We start from the raw sequence: 13,004 nt of genomic DNA, 5'->3' as shown, positions 1-13,004 counted from the left end.
GAGCGGAAGCAGAAGGGCAACAGAAGAGAGGGAGGTCCCCGCAAGAAATTCTAGGCCAGATCCTGCCCGTCAGCGGAAGGTAGGGGGTTGTATTGCTTGGCTGCCAATTGGCAAGTGTGGCAGCAAGCAGGAGCGGAAGATTGGACCCTGCAGGTTATCAAGTCAGGCTACCGTCTTCCCTTCAGTCTACACCCACTCTATCCCCTATCCCCTACCCCCATCCAAGTCCCTTCCTATCGACCGGACTCGGACCGCGGACGGGCCCTGGAGGAGGAAATATCCAAGCTACTTCAGAAAGGGGCGTTGGAAGAGGTTCAGGATCCAGGTCCAGGGTTTCTACTCCAGACTCTTCCTGGTAGAAAAGGCAACAGGGGGTTGGAGGCCGGTCATAGACCTTTCACCCCTCAACAAGTTCCTTTCTCTGACAAAGTTTCGGATGGAAACGGCAGACTCCGTTCGAGCTTGTGTCAGGGAGGGAGACTTCATGGCCTCAATAGATCTTCAAGATGCCTACTTCCAAGTCCCTGTTCACCCCTCCTCCAGAAAATTCCTCAGGATTGTCAGCAAGGGAAAGACTCTGCAGTTTCCACCTTTTTGGGGCCCCCCCCCCCTGTGCTTCGGCCTCGCCACAGCCCCACAGGTGTTCACCAGGGTCTTCAAGATAGTGTCAGTTTGGGCACACGCAAGAGGCATCCGTCTCCTCCGCTACCTGGACGATTGGCTCATCTTAGCCGAGACGGAGGGGGGGGGCTGCGCAGTGTGCGGAGCACCTTCAGCTAGTTTTGTCATTCGTTCAGGAACTGGGAGTGGTGGTGAATGTCGACAAGTCGGATTTCACTCCCAGGCAAAGGATGGTGTACCTCGGAAAAATGACATAGATTCATCCCTCATGAAGGCCTTCCCCTCGGAGAACAGGGTCTCCGGCCTATATCTCAAGTGCGGAGAGCTTTGGGGCCCAGCCCTCCCCCCACGGCAAAACTCTGCCAGTCCATCTTAGGACACATGGCCTCAATAGAGAGACTAGTGCCTCACAGCAGAAGGCGTATGAGGCGCTTCAGTGGCTGTTCAAGAAACAATGGTCTCCTCAGGAAGGGGACCCCAACAGCAAAATTCTTCTCTCCCAAGAAGTAAGGAAGTCCCTGGAGTGGTGGATGGTGCCTTCCCACCTCCAAGGGGCATCTCTCTCAGTCCGAGAACCCAGAGATTCTTCTCTTCACGGATGCATCAAAAGAAGGGTGGGGGGCGCCACCTGACGGAGGAAGAAGTGAGCGGCCTGTGGTCGGAAGAAGAGAAAGCAGCTCACATCAATGTCTTGGATTGAAGGCAGTCTTCCTCTCCCTTCAGCACTTCCTGTCTCAACTCCAAGGGAAAACGGTGGGCCTAATGTCAGACAACTCCACGGTGGTGGCATATCTAAACAAAAACGGGGGGCACAGTCTCACTGGATCTCTGTCGCCTGGCAGTACAAAATCCAGGAGTTAGCAGGAGGAAATGGACATCACCCTCAAGGCAAGATATATTCCAGGCAAGAAAAATGTTTGGGCGGACCATCTGAGCAGGAGGGGACAGATAATCAACACAGAGTGGTCCCTCCATCAAGAAGTAGCAGATGGCTGATAAAGAGGTGGGGCTCTCCGTCGATAGACCTCTTTGCCACCGCATGGAACAGAAAACTGCCAGTGTTCTTCTCCCACTCCCAGACCCGCAGGCAGCGGGGGAGGATGCCCTCCTGCAAGATTGGAAGAAACCTGGACGCTTACGCCTTTCCGCCTTTCCTCCTCCAGAAGATCCTTCAGAAGATTCGCTACTCGCAGAACCTGCGAGTAACCCCTTAGTAGCTCCTTGGTGGCCGGAAGCCCCCTGGTTCCCAGAAGTGCTGGATCTTCAGTTAGAGGACCCGGTAAGCCTACCAGACAGAATAGATCTCCTCGCCCAACAACCCAACAACGGATGCCTACACCCAAATCCGTCGGCCCCTCCGCTTACACGGGTTCAGACTGTCATCAAAATCCTCCGCGATAGAGGTTTTTCCAGGCAGTTAGCTGAGGCCATGGCCAATCCTGTGAAACCTTCCTCAGGCAGATTGTACCAGGGAAAGTGGCGACGGTTTCAAGATTGGTGTCAAGATAAAGGCATTGCCCCAGACGAGGCCACCATCCCTCAACTAGCGAGTTTTTCCACCACCTCAGGAAGGATAAAAGACTATCCATATCGGCAGTGGAGGGTTATAGAGCGGCTTTAAATCAAGTATTCGCGTTGAAAGCATGGACCTCGCTGCATCTCCAGAAATTTTGTTGCTCTTCAAGCACTTTAGGAAGACCTGTCCCCCCCCCCCCGAGAGAGTACGGACTCCCCACTGGGATGTAGCCTTAGTTCCTGGAATCCTTGAGAGGTCCTCCCTATGAGCCCTTACATTCAGCTTCCTTGAAGAACCTCACCTTGAAGACCCTTTTCCTCTTAGCCCTGGCATCTTCGAATGAGGTCAGCGAACTACACGCGCTGTCCTACGAAGTGTCACACACCAGGCGTTGGAGGGAGATGGGGTTCTCGTTTGTCCCTGGCTTTGTAGCCAAGACTCAAGACCCATACAAGCCAGAGGAGATGTTTTCCTCTTTTACCATTCCTTCCTTGGGGGATTTTACCGGCTTTGACAAAGAGGAACTGATTCTATGCCCGGTCAGAGCCATGAAAGCCTACCTCAAGAGGACGAGACAGTTCAGACCGGCTATCAAACGGCTGTTCGTGGCACGGCAAGCATCCAAAGAGGTGGCTAAGAATACCATCTCCTTCTGGATCAGACAGGTTATAAGAAGGGCTACGAAAACAAGGAAGTACCAATGCCAAAGGTGAGGGCTCACGAAGTTAGGGGCATAGGCTCCTCTATGCTCTTCAGGAAGAACCTCTCAGTGGGTCAGGTATTGAGAGCAGGCACCTGGAAGAGTCAAACCACCTTCACCTCCTTCTACCTACGAGAAGTTACGTTCAAATCTCTAGAAGTGTTCTCTCTGGGCCCCATTGTCGCAGCCCAAGAGATCCTCTAGGCGTTGGTCACCCGCACTGCGTACCTCAATTTGGAAATACACACACACACACTCCCAGCAATTCCCGCCTAAGTCTGGCCGAATGTAAGGGGTTATGAGTGAGTTTTCCTGGTAATATCCTACGTATGACTGTACTGTCCATGACACGACTTGGCCACTACTGACTTACCTGGAGAGTAAGAATGATGGCTAAGAATCCTTCAGGAACAGATCTCAGAGTGAGTATTAGTACCATAGGTTAGGACAACAGCGGAGCCCCTTGGGTTCTCCCCTATTGAATCCTTACCGTGTAAAGTGTCATGAGAGTAGGGGGGGGGGGGTGGGGTCTGGGTTAACATCAGGTCATGTGAAGTTATTGGCGGCTCTTCAAAGGGGTACATTCAGGTCACTCACCTTCCCATCCTCAGTTCGAGTCTCCTTTTGTTAGACAACGACGGTTGTACTTAGTCGGAACAAAAGTAATTTTGTCGAAAAATTATTTTTCCTATATACAAACCTAGGTTGTCTAACAGATTGAATGGCCCTCCTCATCCACCCCTCATGAGTTATGGCCCCCATTTTGAAGAGTGTGTCTGTTTAGACTAAGTATTCTAACGGCTCAAAGAATGGTATCACAATGACCTACCCAATGCTGGCCCGGGCTCACCCCGCGCAGTTACACCAGACCCAGGTACAGCGATTCAAGTTTGAACTCTTTGTATGCGGTAGCGGCGGCGCGTTCCCGCGGATATCCTTTTGTTAGACAACCTAGGTTTGTATATAGGAAAAAATAATTTTTCGACAAAATTACTTTTTTTAACATTACTGTATTTGATAGCATCTTGGTGGAAGATAGCGTTTAAGTTGGCCATACAAGCACCTAGAAGTGGCTATTTTTGAGGCTACTTATTATGCCAGTGGAACCCCATCATCAATATGTTCTAAAAAAAATGTGTGTGTGCAGAAGGTACAGTGAAAAATATGTCCTAATGTAGTTTACTGGCAGTTTTAAATAGTTTGAAGACCTGATAAATGGGTTTGAAAGTTTAGACTGTTATATACTTATTTATATAGCAGATGATATGTTTCTATGCCATATTTTATAGGATATTGTAGTGGGTTTGTGAATTAGGAAGCTTGCTATTCCATAGGAAATCAATCTCTCTCTCTCTCTCTCTCTCTCTCTTTTTTTTTTTTTACAAGATATGTTTCAGTACTGTCATTCATAGCAGAATTATTTTAAATCTAATTTCAGGTATAATTTGAGAAAATTCCAAGAGAAATTATTAAGGTAGGCAATTGGCTTTTGAATATTGACTTCATTTTTCTTTTTGATCATGTCTGGTCTGTTATCAGGTCATTATTGTCATCCCATTGTACACTATACTATATTATATGACCTGCCTGATAAACGAATTTTACTTACCTAACCTGACCTGGGTGTGGGTTTGTTCTCAGACCTTAATTTTTTCTCATGGGAATGTGCACAACCTTCAGGCATTTTTTCCTCTCATGGCTGATAATGGTTCATGTTTACTACATTTGCATAGTGTAAAAGGGAGACACCTCTACCCATACCCTGGGTGTTGTTGCCTACTTTGCTGATGGAGCGTGGAATTGTGCAGGATATAATTGACATAGGGTTTTCAGGAATCAAGGTTTGTCTGGATAGGTGGCATCTTTTGATATAAGGGGAATGCCACATATATGTATACAGTATGCTTCAAAGGCAAAAGAATTACCCAGCCTTCAGGTGCATGTTGTAGTTACAGTAATAACCTTGTATTACAGATACCTTTCATGACTATTTTTGGCACAAGGTTAATGTTAGGAACCACCTGTTTTGGTGATTTCTTGTACTTACAGTTTTGATTTCGCTAAAGAATTACGACTTTCGTGAATCTTTGTGATTCATCTACCTCTACAAGTTTGATTCATCTCCCACCTCTACCACTGTGTGAAGTGAAGTGCCTCTGAAATCCTGGCACTTAGTATTTCTTTACTGTGATTATACTTTCAGGTTTAGTATTTGCTATGATTTTTGTTAAAGAAACCAGTGTTATTTTTGTTATTGGATGTGTGTTTCCTAGAGGGTCAGTATTTGAATACCCTACTTTATTTATATACTATTGAGGAACTGGAAAACCTTGTTAAGTGCAGAGAAATTGATCTGGAAATAGAAAGTTGTGCTATCAAAGCTGAAGTTGAACCAGAAGCCTTCATGGTTGCATGAATAGTTAAGACCTGTGAAGGCCATTTGCTGTAGAATGCAGTCTCTGTGCAGTTGGTGTGTAATGGAATCTGAATGTTGTTTAGGTACCTGAGGTGTTAACTTGTTGTGATGTGATGTGTTTTGTTGTGATGTGATGTAAAGTTTGGGTTGTCATTTACAGTGGGTGGAAACAAGTCCTGATTGCTTACATCCTTGAAGCAATGTTTTGCTTTGCCTAAAGCCTTTATCTCACCGTAGTATCACTTGAAATTGCTGTTCACTTACTATTTATTTTTACATCCTTTTTCTTATTATGGTTTGTGCATTTCTTTTTTTCTTTTTGACATAGTTTGAGGAATATCCAGACTTTTTCCAGTGATTTTTTGTTCACAAAGTTAAGTTATTCCTCTTAATATTTATTTACATCACTACAAATAAGTGTATTTGATTATGTGCTGTATTTTCCATTCCAGCAGTGAAGAACATAAAGTGGGGTTTATATTTTTAATGTCTTATTCATAATTTGCTGCCACTTTTTAGAATGTAGTGCAGATCTTGAGGGACTGTTTCTTTTTAAATTATTTTTTTGTCTTTTATTGTGTTGTAAGGTGCCATGAGATTTGTAGGAAGAAGCTGGACACCAGAGGTATTTGTATAGCACATGAGAGAAACCATTCAAAAGAAGGGTACAAAGTCAGTGAACCATTCAAAACTGAGCTGCTGAGTTGAGTCAGGGATGTAGGGGGCACTGTGATCCCAGACAGTTGCCTTACCAATTTCCTATGGATAGGTGGTTTTCTTCAAAGCAGAACAACCCTAGACTTGAACAGGGTTATGCAGATACAGGATTACTAAGTCCTTGGATTAGATTTGTGAGTAGGCTAGTTCTTTTTACTGTGATAGTTATTTTGATCATAGCCCATGTTCGGTGATTCACTTCATTGAACATCAAGGTTGCAGCTACTTGGGAAAGCACCAATTATTCTTTAATTTTCACTTATACAACTTCCCCGGTGGTTACGCATAGCTGTCGTCTCCTGACGTCACAGCAGAATTTGAAATTCGCGGCAGCGCTAATGGTTTGACAGGTGATCCCTCTACTCCCGCCCTCTACCGGGTACCAGGAACCATTCCAGCAATATGGCAGAAGTTTCCTGCCGTCAGAACCGATAACATGGTTCCTCTGCTGGTTGGAATTTGGATTTGATCATCTTGGTTTTTCTCCTTTTGGTGATGTACCTTGAGTTTTCTGATCTTTTTGCTAGCAGCGCTAGAGTTATTTTGGTTTTGAAGAATTGTTGTCCTCTTTAGGAATTAATTTTGTTTTGTCATGATGTCTGACACCGGGTATATTCAGTATAGGGTTTGTAGTAGTGGGTGTAAGACTAGACTTCTTAAAGCTTCACTTGATCCTCATTCTACTTGTGTTAGCTGTAGGGGACGTGAATGTTCTTTTGAGAATACGTGTGAAGAATGTAAGTCTCTAACATCTCAGGAGTGGAAGGCTTTGGAAAGGTATATGAGAAAGTTAGAAAAGGATAGAATCAGAAGGGCTTCACAGAGATCTACTTCTAAGTCAGTGAGTAGCCAGGATATTCCTCTGAATTCTGTTAATCCTGATCCTATTAACCCCGTAGTTGTTTCTCCTGCCCTCGACTCTGTATCTCCCGATCCCGATCCCGTGTCAGTATTACGAGCCGATATGGACTCGAAATTTGTCTCTTTCCTCACCACTATGCAGAAAATGGGTGAGACAGTGCAAGAAGTGGTACTTAAGTGTGACAAGTTATTGAGTGTTAGTGCAGTGGAGGAGGTGGCTGTTCGGCCCGTTCGTTCTCCTAGGTCTAGGCCCCTGTCAAACTCCCCAGATCCTGGGAGGAGGCATGCAGAAAACCGAAGGGAGGCGAGCGGGATCTGCTCCCGAGCAGTCGCCCCCTCAAGCAATCCTGTAGCCGTATCCCAGGATGCTGTCGGTAACCATTGGAAAGGTGTTGTGAGGAAGTGTTTTTCATCAAGCGACTCGAGTTCAGATGTCTCCTCTCATAGAGGCTGGCGTCATAAGACGTCTAGACCGCTGAAGAGGTCTCGCGATGTTTCGCCTGCTGCGGTTCCCAAGAAGGTGGCGGCTGCCGAACCTTCCTGTAGTTTTTGGGAGGAGCCTGAGGCCTTTTCTCCAGCTGTTTCAGTTTATCGTCCTTCTCTCATAGAATTGGAGAAGCCGGACTCTCGCACGCCTTCAGAGCCTTCCCCAGAGCCTCCTCAAGCAGTAACTCCTGAGGTTCCAGACGTGTTTGTGGCTCATCCTTCTACTCCCCCCGCGCCTTCTACGTCAGTGGATCCTCAACTTTCGGTTTTACACCAGATGAATGCCAAGTTAGGCAGTCTTTTGGAGCTTTTTGGCAAGTCTCTTTCTTCCCCGAATGCGCTCCCGGCCGCCTTGCATCTTCCGCAGACTACTGTGCAGTCCTCTTCACAGGCTCCTCTTCAGTCTCCTCTTCAGGCTCCTCTTCAGGCTTCCATTCTACCTCACGTTTCGGCCTCAGTCCAGGCGCCTGTTCAGACTCTCCATGTGACTCCTCTTCAGACGCCGCCTCAGGCGCCAAGTCAGACTCCTTTCCTGACTCCTCCTCTGGCGCCACGTCAGGCTCTTGCTCGAGCACCAGCTCAGCCGCCAGCGCAGCCACTCGGATTCGCCTCAGTACAGGCGCAGACATCATCATCTGCTCTCTCGCAGCCGCCTCAGGTGCATTATTGTGTGACTTCGCCGAACAGGATTCCTCTTCAGATGGAATGTTCCCCAGTTTCTTTGAAGGAAGCTTCAGATGTGGAAGAAGAAGAGGAAGTACTTACAGAAAAAGACAAGCATTTGTCGGGGTATAAGCAACTTTTACAATTCTTCATCGACAACTTTGGAGATTCTTTTGCGCCTTCCGTTCCAGTTTCTCCTGACTCCACGTCCTCGTTCACGCGTCTCGTCCTCTCGATTTCGGCTAAGAAGGCTATCAAGAAAGTGAACGCTTGGCTTTTGGAGAAGAGGGAACAAGGGAAAAATGTTTTCTGTCTTCCCCCTTCGAGACTTTCGTCAAGGAGCCGTGTCTGGTACGACACTGGAGAAGTTTTTTCCCTGGGTGTGACTGCCTCCGCTCAGGGAGACTTTTCTACTCTTGTGGATTCTTCTTGTAGATCAGCCCTTAATACTGCTAAGATTTTCTTTTCGGCAAGTGAGCTGGATCGTCTTTGCAAGAGTGTTTTCCGTGTTTTTGAAGTCGTTAGCTTCCTGGATTGGGCCATTGCTTCTCTGGCCAGGAAAGTCAAGTCATTTGGGCTTTCGGAGGAGCAGTTGAAGGATTTTGCCTCGGTACTTGATTGTATTGATAAAGGCATCTGTGATGGAGCTTCGGAGCTTGCTGCCATTTTCGCCTCTGGAGTGTTGAAGAAGAGACAGATTTGGTGCTCCTCCTTGTCGAAAGGGGTCTCATCGAACCAGAAGTCCGCCTTGCTCTTCTCTCCTTTGGACAAGAAGCACCTTTTTCCGCAAGAGATTGTGAGCGAGATCGCTCAGTCATTGACACAGAAAGCGACTCAGTCAGTGAAGAAGCCCAGGAAGATTGCTCCGGTACTTTCTGCATCTCGTAGTGCTCCCACCACGGAAGCCCCTAAACCATTTCGAGGTAGAGCTTCCGTTAGATCTTTCTCTAGGTTTCGGGGGAGAGGTAGAGCCTCGTCTAAAACCATTCCCTCTTCCATCAAGAAGTAGGCTCGTAGTCCTCCACACAGCAGTAGGAGCCAGATTACACCTTTTCTGGCAGACCTGGTTTCATCTCGGAGCAGATCCTTGGACGGTTCAGGTCCTGAGGGAAGGTTACACCATTCCGTTCAGCAAGCACCCCCCTCTCACAGATTTTCCTGTAGATTTATCCGCTTACTCGAAGAACTCCGAAAAATTTGCCGCCCTCCATCAAGAAGTTTTCGCTTTACTGGCAAAGAGGGCCATAGAGTTAGTGGATGCTCCTCAGGAACCAGGATTTTACAATCGCCTTTTCCTGGTAAAGAAGGCCTTGGGGGGTTGGAGACCGGTGTTGGACGTGAGCGCCCTGAACATCTGTGTCCTGAAGACAAAGTTTTCTATGGAAACGACCCAGTCGGTATTAGCAGCTCTTCATCCAGGAGACTGGATGGTTTCCATAGACCTTCAGGACGCCTACTTTCACATTCCGATTCATTCAGAATTGAGGAGATTCCTGAGATTCGTATTCCAGGGTCGGATTTATCAGTTCAGGGCCCTCTGTTTCGGCCTGTCGACAGTTCCACAAGCGTTCACCAGAGTTCTGTCGTCAGTAGCAAAGTGGCTTCATCTGGACGGGATACAAAAGACTTTAAGGTTGACGGACAGCTTGGGATTGTTAGTCAACAAGGACAAGTTGTGTCTCACTCCCTCTCAGGAGATAGTTTATTTAGGAGTGAGACTGAATTCAGTTCTTTTTCGGGCTTTTCCGTCTCGTCGAAGGATCAACTCTTGCCTGAACAAGATAGACGATTTTCTCTTCAGACAAACTTGCTCGGCGAAACAATGGATGAGCCTGTTAGGAACATTGGCCTCAATAGAGCAATTTGTAAGTCTGGGCAGGCTCAACATGAGACCACTTCAATTTTACTTGAAGCAGAAGTGGCAAAGGAAGAAGTTCCCAGACTCCTTCGTGTTCCCCATGTCGGAAGGGATCAAGCAGGACCTCCTTTGGTGGAAGTCAGAAGGAAGGCTAGAGGAGGGCTGGTCCCTAAGCCAGTTGAGCCCCAACCTTACGCTCTTGTCAGACGCATCGGACAAAGGGTGGGGAGCCACTCTGGGGAAAAAGGAAGTGTCGGGCAGTCATCAGAAAAGTTGGCACATAAATCTGAAAGAGCTAAAGGCGATTCATTTTGCTCTAATGTACTTCCAGACAGAGGTAAGAGGGAAAGTAGTGCTGGTTCAAGCAGAACACCACGGCTCTCTCTTACATAAAAAAACGGGGGGACACACTCGTTCTCTCTGTGCGAGGCAGCGAGAGACCTGCTCATTTGGGCGAAAGAGAACAAGGTTGTTTTGAGCACAAGATTTATTCAAGGCTCGAAGAATGTAAAGGCGGACATTCTCAGCAGGAGAGGACAAGTCCTCTCCACAGAGTGGACTCTACATCCTCAAATATGCAAGAAGCTTTGGGAAATTTGGGGATGTCCTCTTTTGGATCTCTTCGCCACGAACAAGACGGCTCGTCTGCCACTGTATTGCTCCCCAGTTCCAGACAAAGAGGCTTTTGCAGTGGATGCCATGCTTCTGGACTGGTCAAATCTAGATCTTTACGCCTTTCCTCCATTCAAAGTTCAGAGGTCATCAGAATGTACGGATGACTCTGATAGCCCCCTTTTGGCCTGCCAGGGAATGGTTTCCGGACCCACTACAGCTGTTGACGGACTTTCCAAGAGAGTTGCTGTTAAGGAGAGATCTACTCATTCAGCCCCACTTTCCATCACAACTTGTCCGCTCTTCGACTAGTCACCTTCAGACTGTCGAGCATCTCCTCAGAAAGAGAGGATTTTCAAAGAGCTTCAAGAGCTATTGCTAGACCCAGAAGAGAATCCTCTGATCGAGTGTACCAAGCCAAGTGGGTCCAGTTCAGAGCTTGGTGCAAAGGAGAAGGAATTTCGTCTTCTAAGACCTCTATAGCTCAGTTAGCTAACTTCCTTCTTTTTCATCATGAGACTAAGAAGCTTTCTACCCAGACGATTAGAGGTTATAGAGCTATGTTGTCTTCAGTGTTCAGACATCAAGGATTAGACATTTCTAATAATCAAGACCTCTCAGACCTGATTCGTTCCTGTGATACAACCAAGAAAAAGGAGTCAAGAACAGTAGCTTGGAACCTGGATGTAGTACTCAAATGGCTGATGTCTGACAAATTCGAATCGATCTCCTCTAGTTCTTTTAGAGATCTGACTAGAAAGACACTTTTTCTTTGTGCTTTAGCATCGGCTAGGAGGATCAGTGAGCTCCATGCTATTGATAAGAGAGTTGGGTTTGCAAAGGGAAATGCTATTTGCTCATCAATGCTGGGTTTTTTGGCTAAGAATGAAAATCCCTCCCATCCTTGGCCTCGTTCTTTCTCTATAAAGAACATTTCGGAGCTATTGGGGCCTAATGAGCCTGAATGTCTTCTCTGCCCAGTGAGAGCACTTAGACATTATGTGCAAAGAACCAAAGGTATAAGAGGTAAGAGTGATAACCTGTGGTGCTCAGTGAAAGATCCTTCTCATCCTCTTTTTAAAAATGTGCGCTCCTTCTTTTTAAGGAATTTGATTACTGAGGCACACGAACAATGTCAGGACTCGGATATCAAAGTGCTTAGAGTCAAAGCTCAGGAAATAAGAGCAGTGGCTACGTCTATGGCGTTTAGACGTAATCTGTCTTTAAAAGACATTATTAAATCTACATATTGGAGAAGCAATTCTGTCTTCGCATCTCATTATCTGACAGATTTGCAAACCACATATGAAAATTGCAGTACAATGGGGCCATTCATTGTGACTGACACGGTATTGGGTGAGGGAGAGAAGGATGTCTCCCATCCTCACTAACTTTTCACCTTGATTGTGGTTTTTTATTTTAAGGTTGTCGGAAGATACATGGGGCTTTTTAGTATCTTTCAGTCTTTTAATGTCTTGGTGTATTTTTTAACCGCGTGTGGTGATCCCTCGTTTCATTGTGTTTTTTGTGCTTTGTACTGCGCCCTGAGCAGGGGCATTATAGTCTTGTCCATTACGGTCACGTCCTCAACGACAAGTACTTATTATTGTGTCCGACACACGGATCCATATATCCTGTCGGTACAGTAAAGGCTAGCAGACTACAGAGGCAGTAACCATTGAGTCAGCAGTCTTTAAAGGTAAGGAACCTATATCTTCGGATAATTCCAAGAGATGTTATTTTAGCTGCCATTGTCCCACCACCTAAATGTGTCAATCAGCTATATGTAACCACCGGGTAGTATAAGTGAAACTTTATATTATTATAAAAATGTCATTTTTTTATACATGCAACTTACCCGGCAGATATATACTTAGCTATAGACTCCATCGTCCATTGCTAAGTATATATCTGCCTGGTAAGTATGTATAAAACTTCATTGTATCTTAACAATATCATTTTTAACTTGCCTAGAATCCATAGCAGGATCTAGGTATAGACCATAAGCAACTTTTGGGGTAGAGATAGGTTAGTGGTATTTAGCAGTACATGATGGAGAAAGCTGGGAAGAGATGCCAGATTGTAATTCGTTACTTGAAATTGATTCAAGACAGCCAGATATTTCCAGGTATATTAACCTTTGATAAGTGGGCAGCTCCTCCATTTTGCTCACAGCCATATAGCTGGTCGGTTGTCTGTTGACCTCTGGTCTCGCTTAGAGATTTGTTTGTGTGTGTGTTACGTGGCTGTGCCGTCTTTGCTTTTGTTGCCGATACTTGCCTTTCCATTGCTGTTTTTCCTCCTCTTGTAGCTGTGTTGTTATGTTAGTGCAGTTTGTGTCCTTGAATTTTAGTGTCGAAGGTAACCTTGAGCTTTATGCCTTAGTGGTACTTGGCCTTGTGACCTTTGTCTGACCTCGTGTATTCCACATGGGGCATCCGTCTTGAATTCCTTATGTTTATGGTTACTATGGATACAAAACTAGAATTTCATTGTTATGTAGGCAAGGGGAATTCCTGTAGCAAGTTTATGCCCCCCAGTTGGGGTAGATCTG

At 46.1% G+C, this 13,004-nt stretch overlaps 1 protein-coding gene across 6 annotated transcripts in view; it reads left to right on the top strand.

Annotated features, from left to right (window-relative positions):
• The window catches only part of LOC135223472 (beta-TrCP-like), a 91,279-nt gene that overhangs the window by 30,550 nt on the left and 47,725 nt on the right, over positions 1 to 13,004 (top strand). The gene's annotated exons all lie outside the window — the stretch shown is intronic.

The sequence above is a fragment of the Macrobrachium nipponense genome, chromosome 10 (assembly GCF_015104395.2).
Source record: "Macrobrachium nipponense isolate FS-2020 chromosome 10, ASM1510439v2, whole genome shotgun sequence".
Taxonomy (NCBI): domain Eukaryota; kingdom Metazoa; phylum Arthropoda; class Malacostraca; order Decapoda; family Palaemonidae; genus Macrobrachium; species Macrobrachium nipponense.
This window is presented reverse-complemented; position numbering and strand designations above follow the sequence as displayed.